Genomic DNA, 14865 nt, shown 5'->3' with positions numbered 1-14865 from the left:
TTCCATTATGTTGAAGTGCTCTTCATCCTTCTATTGCCATGTTGGTGGCTACAAGCTGCCATCTCCCACAAGGACGTTGACCAACAAGGTGGCCCTTGTGTGTATTTGCAGCTTCTATGCTCTCTGCATCCATTTTTGCCTCAAATCCCCAGGGCTGAGGTGTATCAAAGTCCTTTTTGCCCCATTTTATTAGCTTTGTTAGCCATCTTCTAAGCACGTGAGCTAGGAATGGTAAACAACATGACCTTGGGATATTTAACAAAACATAGTCCCCCCTCCCCTTTTATTCCATGGGAAATTCCCCCTGACTGCCTGGAGGGAAAAAGAAAAAACCAACCAACTTCGTCGGGTTTTGTTTGTATTTATTTAGAGGAGTAGAGTGTCCATTTTTTTATGCATCTCAGAAGCCTGGAAAACATTTTCTTTCTTCAAGTTATAATGTTAATTTGAAGGTAACCATCCTTTCAAGGATTAATGCCAGCCAAAGCAATAACCATTATTTACCAGAGTTTGACATTTTTATCACTCATCATATTAGCAAATTTCCATTGAAAATGCTAAAATGGTTCGTCATAAGGCACATAACTGCTTTGGCTGTAAAAATGACCAACACAAGTGCCTGTACTCAAACATTAAATTATACTGTAATTAATAAAGACAGTTAAACTGTCTACTAGCAACAGCAATTTAGGTAACCACATTTGATCAGCTATAAATTGTAACTACATTAAAATTCCAGAAATATTAGCAATATGGATTACTTGATGGAAATAGGTGCTGATCACCAACACTCCTATTTTACAACGGAAGCACAGGTCATGTTGGCCACAAAACTGTGGGCGAAGATCAAGGCTGAGTACTTTTAATCTTGTGAAACAAGCAATTACAAATAGTTGCATCGATTTGTTAAAAAGCTTTAGGTGACATAAATTGTTTCCTGTTTAGCTTATTGCTCTGATACATAAATGTCACTGAGTATAATATTAATTAGGGTCACAGAACAACAAGGGTCGGGTGATATAGTGTACGATCATGGATGTGTCAATCCTTTGTGAAGGCAGGAAAAGCTCTGGCCCCTTTGCGCTGCATCACTAACGCCTAATTTTATGTGATGACAAAAGAAAGTAAAGGAAAACGTATTTTAATATGTGAAGTAATTACTTTAGTACTAGTATAATTTTACGGTTTAGGATAAATTACAATGTTTTCATTCTCCTGCTCTTGCCATATAACATAAAAATCCACGTATAGCATCAATAAAATAGAATCCTGTTTATAAAGGCTTTCTGCTGCACAAGACCAACACTATTCCTCCTAGCAGATGGAAACTAAGCACACATTTCAGTCTGGTGTGTGTTTCTACACTTAATATTTTTTTTTAAACAAAAAAATGGGCTGTGCAGGTTATTTACTTAGCATAAATCAAATGTATCATATACACTGTTTCTTTGGATTGGCATACAACTTAGAAAAATACAGTAAGATTCTGAAAAATCTGGAGAAAATTTATTAAATATGATTTTTACTGTAATAGAATATTAATGTAACCCAATGCTCATTTCCCATTAAGTTGATCCCTTTTTAATACACACATGCTTTTTATTATTTTGCACTCATGCGAAAATTCCACATTCAGAGAGTTTCCATCTCCTTAGGAATGTCTCTGGCAAAGGCACAGTAAGAAATCTTGAACTGAAAAAAAAAAAAAGAAAGAGTAGACGGCAAATATTGAACGATAAGATGTGGCGAAGCGCTGATGAACTGAAGCAAAAGCCAATGATATAATAAAGGGTAAAAAGGCATTCAGCACTGCGAGGGGAACAGTAGAAACAATTACACTTTAAACCCCTCCTTCTCGCTGCCACTGTACCACAGCACAGATGAAAATGTTTGATTTGCAACATAAAAGATTCATTAATTACCACTTGAATATTTAAAGCTATTTTGCAGACTAACAGAGGTAGATAAAGCACTGAATTAAAACCTCTAATAAAATTGTAAAAATATTTCTGCAAGTTTACCAGCGTTGCGATTCCTCCTGGTTTAGGGAGCCAGGCTTGGCTTGTTAGGGAATGAATTATTTTTTTCTTCAGATGGGTATTTGGACTAAGATGGTGCAGCTGCACAGCGCTATTTGTCTCCCATTTTCAAATGTATACCAAATACTTACTTGGACTCCCTCCCTTCACATGCGGTTGCCCTTCATAGAAGTGGCTTCTGCTAAACAATACAATGAATGCTGAGTCTGTTTGAACTATACATTCATTTTAATACATTTCCATAGATAGTAAAAGCTCATCTAGACTTAAATCTGGTAGAATGCTCTCTCCTGACATAAGGCAGTTGTACCTTTTGGGGAGAAAAGAAAAAAAAATCTGTTGATCCTGTTATAATTACCCTTGTTATATGTAAAAATAAAAAATGGGAACGGGAGCCTCTTTTTCAAGGGTGGAGAACGTGGAGAAACAGCAAGCTTGGGTATTGTGGACAGCACCTTTGTAACTGTATGTAATACTCCGAATCTGCCCCGTGGAGCTGTTAGCTCCGGGCTTACTGGATCTTGTGTGTAAATGGTCAGATTGGAAACAACGAGTCATGTGTGCACACGCAGAAAGAGCAGCCTAACTTTAAAAAATGAGGTGCTTATATTTATTTGATATAAGAGAAAAACAGTTACAATTCTTTCTCAATGTCTTTATTTATGCAGTTGGCCAACAAAATTTAAAATGTCCATTTTTATTTGGGTAGACCCTTTACATAACTGTTCCTCTCGTAATTATTGAGTGTCTTCTCTAGTTAAAAGGATTTTGAAATGATTCCACTGTACATGGATGTGAGATGCCTGATTTCCAGAGTGCCCGAGGAGGCTCTTGCCAGCAAAGGGAGCCCCTTGACAGGCATCGTCATCTGCTGTCACCTGGACTCCACCTTCACTGGCAGATCGTAATATCCAGGGAAGTCATTTTCCAATCCTGCCAGAAAGGAAAGGGTGTACTCAAAATATTTCAGGCCTTGCCCTGCTTATTGTTTTTGGAAAGTCCTTTTTTTTTTTTCTCCTTGTTTAAGCCCGCCTGTTAATGTTCATTTGTGTTGGGCACAATAAGAGTCTGTCAGTTTAGGTCATATAAATGGAGGGGGATTTGGTGATGCTTGAATTATTTTAGGCTTTAGAAAACTTGTTGTCTGTGTATTTGCTGTTTAGAAAAATGGGTTTTCTCCTAGTAGTTTATGTGTCCACATATACTTTTTTATGTGCTTTGACATGTATATAGAAATGAAGTTATGCTAAGCAGAGCCTCTTAAAACCTGAGAAGTGGGGAGCCCTAGGACTACTGCCTTCCCTGACACGACCACGTTTACTGCAGACGTCCACATCAGTATCAAAAGCAGACAGGAGCTGGCCCTGACCTGGCAGCGGCTCATGCCGTCTTTGCCTTGAACATAGTCTTGTGTATTCCAACAGCAAACACACACGCAATCATCCATCACGTTTTTGGCTTTGCCACCTTTTTAGGAATGCAGGAGGGGAAAATTATGTTCACTGGCCATAAAATTTATCGAAAACAAAAATAAGAAAAATACAACGTAAAACTTTTCATTATTTCGGCAAGGACCCTGGAGGTGTTCAAGGCAAGTTTGGATGGAGCCTTGGGCAGCCTGATCTAGTGGGAGGTGTCCCTGCCCATGGCAGTGAGGGTAGAACTAGACGATCTTTAAGGCCGCTTCCAACTCAAACAATTCTATGATTCTATAACTAGGTTTTGTTTTTTACTTACTTGCTCAGGTTGAGTTTTTCCCCTGTTTCCTAGACAGACCAGACAGCCTTGTACTGTGTATAATTGCATGGGCAGAGCTCTGGAGAGCCTTCCAAGCACATGATGTTTATGCCTCACGCTTACCCTTGCTATTTTTAAATATTGCTACTTTATGCTACATTTTCAAAGCTTCCCCCGACACCTCATGCAGTTTGGAGTGATCTCAGCTGTTTACAACACCATGCAGTGCTGGAAAATTCAAAAACAAAAACATCTGATAAAAATCAAATATTTTGTTGCTAGCTGCAAAGTTCATTTCCCCTCAGAAGTCCTTCTTTAATTATAAAACCCGCATAACCCATTTCCTTTGGTGTGCAGAAAGGTGTGTAATTAAACTATCAGCATAATACCTTTCTACATGTAAAACCTGCACTTATGAACTTTAACTGCTGAATAAAAACTCCTATTACATGACTATTAAGTATTATGAATAAAGCAAGTCATTGTAGTACTTGATTAATTTTTATGCACTAACCATTGTGTTCAGCACAAATTTGGTTTCTGTAGGTGTCCTCTCCTTGTCAGCTGTCCCAGCGGCTCAGCCTTCTTTACCCACATCTAAACCTTTGCTGTATCTCCCCATGCTTTTTTTTTTGCTCTCCCAAGGCTATGTGGCCTCTCTGTGGTCACCTCAGAGGAGGAATGAGCTTTGCTCTGTTTCTGTAACATCTCTGTCATGTTGTGGTTGGGGAAAGGGGCACTAGGCAGCAGTGGGGTGGACCAAATCTTCTCTGCAGAAGAAATGCTCCGTGCAAGGTTGAGCCTCGACTCACTCGTTGCATCTCTGGGTGGACTGGAGATTCACTCTCAGATGGGTATTTTTTAACTAAAAAGGGAAATCTGATTTGGTTGTCTTCCTTCCTGATGTGTCAGCAGACCCTGAGAGAACCTCTCCATGCTGCATCTTCTCAGATCTAAGAAGATTTACCTTTTACATGTTACCTACAGCCCTGGTCCTCCCAGGAATGTGTTCTCGACATATCAACATCTTGCCAAGTGAAATATAAAAATAAATATCCCAGCTAAAAAACACAACTCCAAAATCTTAATTGACAGCAAGATAGAGCATGTGAAGATGCTGAGGAGGACTATAAGGCACTGTCCTTGTTGCTGAGGAGGCTGCACTCAGCAGCCAAGAGGACATGACCCATCCTACATGCAAATGTTGAGGTTCTCAGGCCACAATTCATCAATTCTTTGCAGCCACATTCCCATATGCTGCATGATGACTATATTGAGGCTGACCTTTGAAGTCTGGAGTCAGGAAGTTTAGCTCAGTTAAAATCAATAGCATTTCCAGCTCCTGGAAATCTGCACTAACGGCTCAAAGCAGCCAGTCTGCATTATGTTCTTGTCATATGTATACATTTGCATGTTCATTAGCCATGTAGTAGCACAGCTGTATGTAGTTTCATTTAGCTTTTAATTATCATCTTTGGGTTAGTGTTTTCATCTCCACCAGAATTAGCAAAGAAAAAAAAAAACACTTGAGCAAAAGACCTGCTGCTGAGCAGGTCTGGGACAAGGAGAACTATTTCCTCGTGCATCCTATTGTTCTGTTGCAAGCGAGATGTTTTGTTCAGAAGTTCTAACAAAGTAATAACAAATCTGTCTCTTCTTTCCCCCCCTCATGGTTATTTTATTCAGGTGGTTTTGGATGTAATTTTTCATTTGCAGCAGGTGGTTGTATACATATTAGATAAACTCCATCCTTACAGTCCTTGGCATGGATGTTCATATTTGCTCCAACAGCTGCTGTTCCAGTGCTCACTCACACACAGATCAAGGCATCCTCCTCTTTGGATGGAAATGACTCATACCTCAATGAGCTGAAACAAAAATACCATGCTCAGCTGCAGACACCTGCATTCATGCACTGGGTTTAAAACTTAGGATGTGGGTTCTGGCTAATTTTATTCTCTTCAGGTTCTTAAACCACACCCTTTATTTTGGTTTCTGAGAAATTTCCATTAGTAAGAACAAAACAGAATGACTAATATCTGTGTTGAACTTTCTTCTCCTCCCCCCACCAAGAAAAATTATGTGATTTATTTCTTTCACCTCAATTACTTGTAACAAGTCCAGCCCTAATGCACTTGGCTTTGTTTCATTGGCTTGCAGGGTCAAAGGCTCAGGGGTCATCTTTGGTTTAGCAAGTACTGAGGTTATCTGCAGCTTTACTACTGTGCAGACTGAACTAGGCTGCAACACTGAGGCCCCCCTCATCCTTTGCCCTCCTGTATCTCGTGCACAGCCTCAAGACCCAGAAGAAGCGCTGATGGAGAGGCTGATTCTATTTCATAGCAGTGAAAATGAGAATTGAACTTAGATGTGGTGACTTAAAAGCAGCCGTGGAAAGAAGAGGAGCTCAAGGGTGCTGGCAGTGTCCATTGCTGGAGAAGCGGTGCTTGCATAGCTTAAGCAAAATGCAGCAAAAAGTACCTGCAGCACTGCTGGATGGGGACAATGCTCTGAGAAATTACAGATTATTTTTTCTTTTCTCTTACAAACATAGCACTGTAGGAACCCAGAAGTGAAAAGAACCTGGAAGTCCTCAACTGGTGCCTAGATCAGGGTGCAGTCCTCTGTTTGGCTGATGGAGGGTATTGCTGGACTTCTTCTCTAGGGCCACAAAATGCCTGATTGTTTAGTTTGCTGATCAAATTGTGCTCTTTAAAAGAGCTCCTTGACTCAGCTGGGGGCAAACGTCATCACTGGTTAGGAAGTACCCACTCATACCAATACATTGGTCTACCTTCATCCATATGGTAGGTGATGTCTTACAGCCTCTCACTTTTCAGCAATGCACGTAACTGGCTGACGAGCTTCAGCTCAAGCCCTGCCTTCTCTTTCAGTGGTGGTAACTGGCATTTTGTTGCCTTTGACAATTTTTTTCTTCTTTATTAATGGAGCAGGGTATGTTCACTGCTGGTTCCAGAAGGCACAAGTTAAGTGGAGCTAATGGTACTGTTTTCCTGCTAAACCAATGGTTTATTTGGGGAAGAATTCCCAAATGCCTGTTGGGGAATTGGAGCCAGGCTGCCAGGAGCAGATGGTGTCATATCAAAGGGCAATAATTGTTCATGAATTAGACTCCTCTGCATCACCTTCCTCACACAGACCCAGAGTAACGGCTGGACCTAGCCCTGTCTTCTCTGCTTTCCATTGCAGGAGCTTTCCTGCAGCAAGGGAAATATATTTTAATAGTTTGCTTACCTTGACACTTCAAACATTTTCCCAGCAAGCTGAAGGTGTAATTAAATGACATGCCAGATGCCAGAGTGCGTTATATTATACCACTTCTCAGCTGGGCTAGCAAAAAGGAATGAATGGAGCCTTAAGACAGCTCTCCTATAGATAGTTATTATCTCTTTTCAATAAAGAATGGGTAAGGTTGAGCAGAATGTCAGTAGACCTGTAATTTTCTAGCCTTTTGGCTACCTCTGTTCTTCTGATCCACCAGTGATGCAAAGTTTTGTTTTACTTTGTTCCGTCAATTATGGCATCTCCCCAAGAAGGTGGCAGGCTCTTGTGTCACATGTGCATATTTATGATAAGGTATGTTCTGATCTTCCTGTTGTGCCTGAAACCAGGTGTCCTGGGCCTTTTGAGGTGGGTATGCAGCATGGCCTCTTTAGGACAATGAAGATTTTGATCCTCTCCCTGCCGGCAAGGTGGCACGGTTGGGGAAGGAAAGGACTGCAGGAGCAAGGGCTGTTGGGTTGGGGTGTTTTGTTTTTGTTGTTTTTGGGTTTTTTTGAAAACCCAGACCTTGATAATTCTTCATCTAGATATTCATGTTTATCAAAAGCATGAGATTCATGCTGTTTTAATAGAAGCATTTTTAATGGATTGATGACTTCTTGCCATCTGGAGAGCCAACAATGCTGGTCAGCCCCAGCTCAAGCTGAACTACAGCACTAAATCCACCAGCAGCTGTCAAGGCTATCCCCTGCTTTTTTGGAGGTGAGATGTTTCATTTGACAGAAGAAAGCAACAACCTGAAACTTCCACCTGCTGCCAGTTCAGTGTGTGGAGGGTACTACTTTCAGAAGTGAGGCATGCTCATAATTAAAGATTAATTTACTAGCACTAAAACCAAAGCTTTCCTCAAAGTCTACTGTCAACAGACATGCTCCCTTTCAGTGACATTTGCATTTCTAATTGGGACTGCTTATTACCAGAAAGTCTCTGCAGCTGAGATTTAATTTTTTTCTATTTGCTGATTGTCCTCTTAAACCAGTATTCTGCAACTGATATTACCTAGTCTCACTTGCAGTGTGTGAGTGCCTGTCAGTGGGCACAATTTCACCTTGCCAGGTGGGGCTGAACACATGCATGCACAGGAAGCCACCGTGTATATCAAGAAGATGGCTTGTCAGTGAGAAACATCAAAAAGGTCAGTCCATATAGAGAAGCAAGATGTGTAGAAGAGCAAAATCAGAAACAGAGAAGGCTGACTCCCTGCTTTTGTGCTTGGTTAGTGTTTTCTCCCTCCTCTGAAACTGTGTAGCTGTGGAAGATAAGTTCAGACTCTCAGAAATCTTAACAGAAATGTGAATCACTTCTCTAATTTACTAATTGGGGGTGGGGGTGTGTCTCTTTTGTCCTTGAAGAACTGATGTTAAGAAATCTATTTAACAAGTTCTAGTTCAGTCGCTTAATCTTCAGCAACTGTAAATAAGTAGGTTTCTACGGCTCAGCACTCCCCATCCCTCTAAGTTCTTTAGTGCAGGGACTGAAAGCCCAGCGGGTGAAGTCCTGTGCACACCCTGTGAGAGACACGGTGCCTGCCCAGTAGAGCTTGCTGGTGGAACAGGCAGGAAAGAAAGGAAGTATTCTTCTTTAACAGATGGGTAACCAAAGCACAGAGTGTTGAAGAGGCTTGCCAAAAGTCAGACAGAAATCTGCAAACAGCCAGGAATCAAATCCAGGTTTGCTGAGACTCTGGCCAGTGCCTTAATCACTTGTCTCTTCATAGATTTTATTTCTACAGTTAGTTAATTGAGTTATTCACTCGGACCTAACACAAAATATCTGCCTCTAGCTATCGTGCCAGTGCTCGTATATCCTCTTGTACCCCACAGATAATTCCTTTCCCTTTTTCCCCCTGCACACATCAAGTAGCCTCTCTCATGTTCCCACTGCTTAGGAGGGTATTCTGAAAAGCTCTGCCATCATTCGTGTACTCCAGTCCTGACCTTCCTCACAAATAAATTCCCTTCTTTTTCAACCTCAATCCAATTTGCCCACAGCCTTGTGATAATTCACATCTAGTGCTGAAAGCACCATTGAAAGCACCACCTTCACACAGCTGCCATGGATAACTCCCTAACTGAGATGCTTGGTGCCCTGGGAAGGAAGAATTTGTGGATATCACCACAGTCTGACCCTGCATGCATCCCAGCCCAAAGCCTGGCCACAAATCCCTGCACACAGCTCCATGCTGGAGAAGTTCAGGATGTAAGCAAAGACCTTATGCAAATCCTCTCCTATCCATCACAAAAGGGAGTCCTTCATACTTCAGAAATGATGGGAGAAACAATCTATCGATATTCTGTAATGAGCATAAATGCCCTTTATAAATTGTTTCCCTTTTATTGACTCTAAAGCAAATGTAGCCATGAATGCTGTACATTAATACATTTTATACCTTCTAATGGTTTGATGGCCTCATATATCCAGTAATGCTGAGAATAATCATTAGATTGTAAGGAGTGCAAAATATGTTTTATCACTTGAAAATGGAATTCCTTCTTGAAAGGTAAAACCAGTGGTAGATCATTGATTTGAAAGGTCAGGGTTAAAAAGCTTATTAACGACTGGGTTAAGCTCTAGTAAAATTCTTTGTTTTACTCAGCTGTATGAAGCATTTAGCTAAGTGAGACTCTTCATTAGGACATTAGTGCTTTTATACTAGCTGTGTAAGGTAAAAATCAGTAATTTCCAGCTTATGTTCAGGAAAAATGCATTGCAAGTTGTACATACACCTCCAAATAACATTGAGCGACACGTGGCCATGGGTAGGATGGAAAATGACTGCTGCAGAGTCTGGGGGCGGTGGGCAGCTGATGTGTGCGATCCCTGCCTCTCCATCCTGTGCTGAGGACCCTGAGCAAGCATTGGCCAAGGAGATATATCATGTAGTGCAGCAGACTGCTGGGTAGAAATACTAGCTTGGGTCCCAGAAGCCATATAGTTATGTCAGGATGCCACGGCGCTGAGTTAATTAGCCCCAACTCCCTACAGGGCTTTTGATTAGTTAAAACATCAGGTTCACGGGGCTGCAATGCTTTCTGCCTCCAAGATGGGCAGTTTCTGCAAGGGGAAATACATTTGTACACCTCTTTCTGGATCCCTAACAGACAGGTGGGTCACAGCACGTGGAGAAATGCTTTGTATTTTGGGTACATTGTTGCTACCAACACGTACTCCTTGTTATAGCCTTATATCCATCCCAGTTGTCACGGGAGCAGGTGAACAGCCCAGAAGCAAGTCAGAGTGGGACCGTGACATGGGATGATGCTCATTGAGAATGATGGGCTTTGTTCAAGGTCACATGTAAAATCTGAGGCAAGGAACAACTCATACCTGCTGGAAGAGCAACCGCTGGCTGCCCTTTCGAGCTGACTCACAGTCCTTCTGTGTTGGTGGACTTAGAAGAAGGAGTAAGTCTATTAAAGTGAAAAATATCTCAAGGCATCATGGAATTGCAAGGCAAACATGACCATAAGTGTTCAAGTCATATGAAAAGAAGAAAGGTGGTTGCCCAGCAGTGCACTGCAATGACTCTGCCCATTTGGAAAAAAAAAAAAAAAGTGGAAATAATTTGAAATCATTGCTGTTTGGAGTTCCATCCTTTCTCAGTCATTGTCTCTTCAGAGACCTGGAGAGACGGAGTGTGGATGTGATGTGGGAGCACAGAAAGGAGGGATCAGCTGCCTAAGTTTAGCATTGCTGTAAACAAGAGCAGAAATTTGAATCCTGTGCCGTAACACAGCTGCTGGTAAAGACAAAAAGTCAATGTCAGAAGTGATACAAAATAATTTCGCACCGCTTAGTTTTACTTTACTATGTTACTAGTGTAAGGAATGATTGTTTTTGTTAATGAAATGCATCGCAGGAGAGGATGACCAGGGTGAAATGCCTCTCCACTGCCTTGATAAGCAACAGTATGGCAGGAAGGGCTGTGCCAGCACCATGCTCCCAGCTACCTCCTGATGCCGCAAACTCTAATACATCACCGGGGGAATAAGCAGGCACTGTCACACAGGCATTGCCATGTGCTGACCACTAACTTGGGCCACTTACCTCTGTGTGACATGGAAATCTTCTCCTCTTACTCAGTCCCTCTTCGCTTGGCTGCATGCTAGCTTTTTAAAACTTTATTTATTTTTAGCACTTTGAAAAATTCATGCTGTTTTCAAAAAGATCCTTAATGTTTGTCCTCAGCATCTGCTACCTGTTTCTAACAAAAAAAAAAGAGACCTAAAACTCTGTCATGCTGTATTAAGAAGGCTTTTTAATGTTTTTAATGGAAAAAAATAACAATACAGAATATAATACCCATAGCATGTGCTTGGTGCAGTGTAATTGCTCTGGGATATTCAATCTTTTTCATATAAAACAGCCATACCAACCTAACCATTGGAACAACTTTAATATTTTACAGTGAAATTAAATCACAGATTAAAACAGATGGTTTGAACATTTCTTTACAAGCCATGGCGCATATTTGCTGACCATTGGCTGGTATATGTAAACATATAAAATGCAAAAGAGCCCTTGGATACAAACCATATTCTCTCTTAGCTTCTCATTCATGGTTACAGCATGGTTATGAATATTATGGTCCAGACAGGGTCTTTAAAGGCGCTGAATTCAATTTACTTTTACCGATGAAAGGAAGAGGTCATGGAAAGTGCAGAAGGGGCAGGAAGAACACAAGGCTCTGCTACCTGTCTTGATAAGGTGTTTCCATTCACAGCTCAGTGGGTCTAGTCTTCTGCATCCTTATGGCACAGAACCTGAGTGCCAGCCTTCTGCCACCCTGGGAGGCTTCTGGTTCTCATCTGTGTGACTGCACCCCCAAGTTTTGCCTATTATCCTCAGCTTGTGGTGCTCAGAGAAGGTGCTGTGGATTTCTGTCCTCCAGTCAACCCGTTCCTCTGCTTTCATTGCTGACCATGTATTCCTCTGCTTCAGCTTTCTAGTCTGAACCTTATGGCTTAAGTTGCAAATTTCTGGTGCTTCCTTATGCCTTTGTTTCCTTTTCTGGCCAAAGGGTCCAGTACCTATGACATATGGAGGCAAAAAGGTTTAATTAAATGTTTGCAAAAAGTACTTTGAGGTCACTGAATGAAAAAAGTGCTGTTCAACTGCGAAGCGTGAACATCTGGAGTAAGGAAGAAGACTGTTGTTGAGCTGTAACTTTAAGGGTGGAAGGGTGTGTTTGTGCCAGTACATGTGCCAGTACATGTGTCAGTATGTGAAGGGGTAGAGAAAAGCTCAAGGTTGCTGCTCTGCTCAGCCCCTGGGAAGTGCAACCATGTGTGTATGACCAGGACAGGGTAGGCAGCTCACGCGGTGTGGTAGAGAGGGCAGTGCTATCAATCAGCCCAATCCAACAAGTTGCCCTCACAGAACGAGTTAACTCTGCATTAAGAGGTATAAAATAAACTCCTCACAATTACAGCAAGTATTTCCCCATGTTACCGATGTACTAGCTGCACTCAGTGATGTTGCCCCAGGTATTTCATTTTTCAGTCATTGCGAAAGAAACAGAATTTTACTCTAAAAATAATTACAAACAAATCTATAAATGTATTTAGCTTTGGCAGAAATGAAATGAATAGATGTTTCTTAAAAGTGTAAATACTGTGCCTTTATGTATTTCCCATGCTGGTTAGTGCTGTGTTGGCAAAAGTAGAGGGACTTTAGGGAGTCAAAACTTCACTCTGCATGTCTCTGTAGGCAACATGATGAGCCAAGGATATTCTGTTTTACCCCTGCCTCATGATGCAGTAACATCAAGAAACAATATTGGCACCTAGGGAGAACACAATGTGTTCATTACAGCCTTGTGTATGGATTAGAAAAGAAAGCATTTCCCATTCGCTCTTGGTGTGTCCAGAAATCCCAGTCAGCATCTCAGTCCCAAAGAGTTAAGTTTGAATGAGCCTGGTTTCATGGTGCCCAGAGCAAAATAAATTTAAGTTTTCATAGCTTTAGGGGAAAAAATTAGAGTTATGGTGCTAAGGGTCTTGGAGACCTGCAAAGAAATGAGGAGAAAGGTTCTGGAGATAGATATGCTCAGCAAAGTAAACGAATAAATCATTGTTAAAACCTGCCCCCTCTCTCCCAGTTCAGTGGCAGAGTTTCTGATGGCTTTTATGTAGTTAAGATTTAACCAGGACTTCCAGCTACTGGGGCAATACCTTAATTTCTTGACTGGTACATCACTGGGCTTACTGGAAGCACTGGTTACGGTACTGTGAACTGTGTCAGTCACCAATGTAGTCCATATTACTCAGGCCCTAGAAATAGTGGACATCAATCATACAGGACAGCACAGTACCTCATTTCCTGCACTGGGGCTCAAATCTTGAAAAAACAAAGTGCAAAGACTTGTTCACAGGTGTCCACATCTGCTTCAGAATTTAAACCTTAAACCCTAGTCCTACAAGGGCTTTAAGAAAATGAGCATCCAATGAGGAAAGTACAGGGGAAGGAATTAGACAGAGAAGATCACCTTTTTGTGACCCTGTTCTTTTAGGATCATAGCTTCAAACACCTAATCCTTGATCATTGTGTGCTAAAGCTATCATGCAGAAGAGTTTGCTCATATAATAGCATATTGTTGACAACAAACTAGAAGAGCCATTTAGAAAAAATCATACAATTCACGTTTAAAAGTGCAAAAAGAAAAGAAATTGTATTTTAAAAATCAGTATTTATCAATAGTCCCGGCTATAACTGGGGATTCACAGCATGGATGCTGAAAGAATGGAGGCAGCATTGTAATGAAAAAAGCGTATCCATCATCAACAATACAATACTTACCGTGACCTAAGGTCAGGTTTGTACAGTTACACCAGATGTTAGATTTCAGCCGTTCTTTGAAATGAAGAAACACCATGGTTACTATTCCTGTAGTGTTGTGGATTTCATTAAACAACAGGTTTATCTTTTAGCTTTAAAACGTAGAGCAAGATTAGGATATTCTAGCACTTAGGTTTCAGAAAGATCCAACAAGCATAATGTAAAGTAGGGCTGGTGCTATGAAAAAAAGTACTATACTGAATACAGCAGACAGCTCTTTCTGGTGGCAAAATTCAGAGACAGTAATGCAAAGAGCAAAAGAAGCAGATGTAGTAAATAGCTCTAATGGCAGAGTTGTTTCTGAAGCAGCCCTGGAGAGGGTGTGCATGGCCCCGGGGATGCACTGCCCCACGACACCAGGGAGAGCAGGTGTGCCTTTGAACGAGGCTTGATTGTCTCTGTGCTTCAGCTTTTTTCGTCTTTTCTTCCTTTTCAAGTGATAACAGAGGAGTGGGACCATCATTAGAGGAGTCTAGCCTAAAAGGTGGTTGGAATTGCTTAGGCTTTCCTTTGGTCGACCCCTCTGAACTAGACTGCTACAGCCCGGGCTGCTCCCCTCACCTCTGAGCCCAGCCCATTTCTCCAAATATGAGACATTTCCTTATAACCCTGGCCTCGCTTTTGCCCTATTTATTTAAGTTCCCATAGAAGTCACTGTGGTTTTTTGTATATAATTGCATATATAATTTATAATGAATATATATACATACACACACTTTTGTATATTTAAATCCAGTATATAATATATGTTACATAAAAAATGTTATATCATGTATATACACACACATATATATTATGTATATACATACACACACAAAATAACCTTAAGAAATTACTACCACACTAAAACTGTATTCTCATTCATTACCATTATTAATCGGGAATACTTAAATTCTCAAGTTGAATAGAAGAGATAAAAGACAGGCTTGTTCTTATTACAAAGAAGCCT

This window comes from Phaenicophaeus curvirostris, chromosome 11 (assembly GCF_032191515.1).
Source record: "Phaenicophaeus curvirostris isolate KB17595 chromosome 11, BPBGC_Pcur_1.0, whole genome shotgun sequence".
NCBI lineage: Eukaryota > Metazoa > Chordata > Aves > Cuculiformes > Cuculidae > Phaenicophaeus > Phaenicophaeus curvirostris.
The sequence above is the reverse complement of the archived record's forward strand: the minus strand, read 5'-3'. Positions refer to the sequence as shown.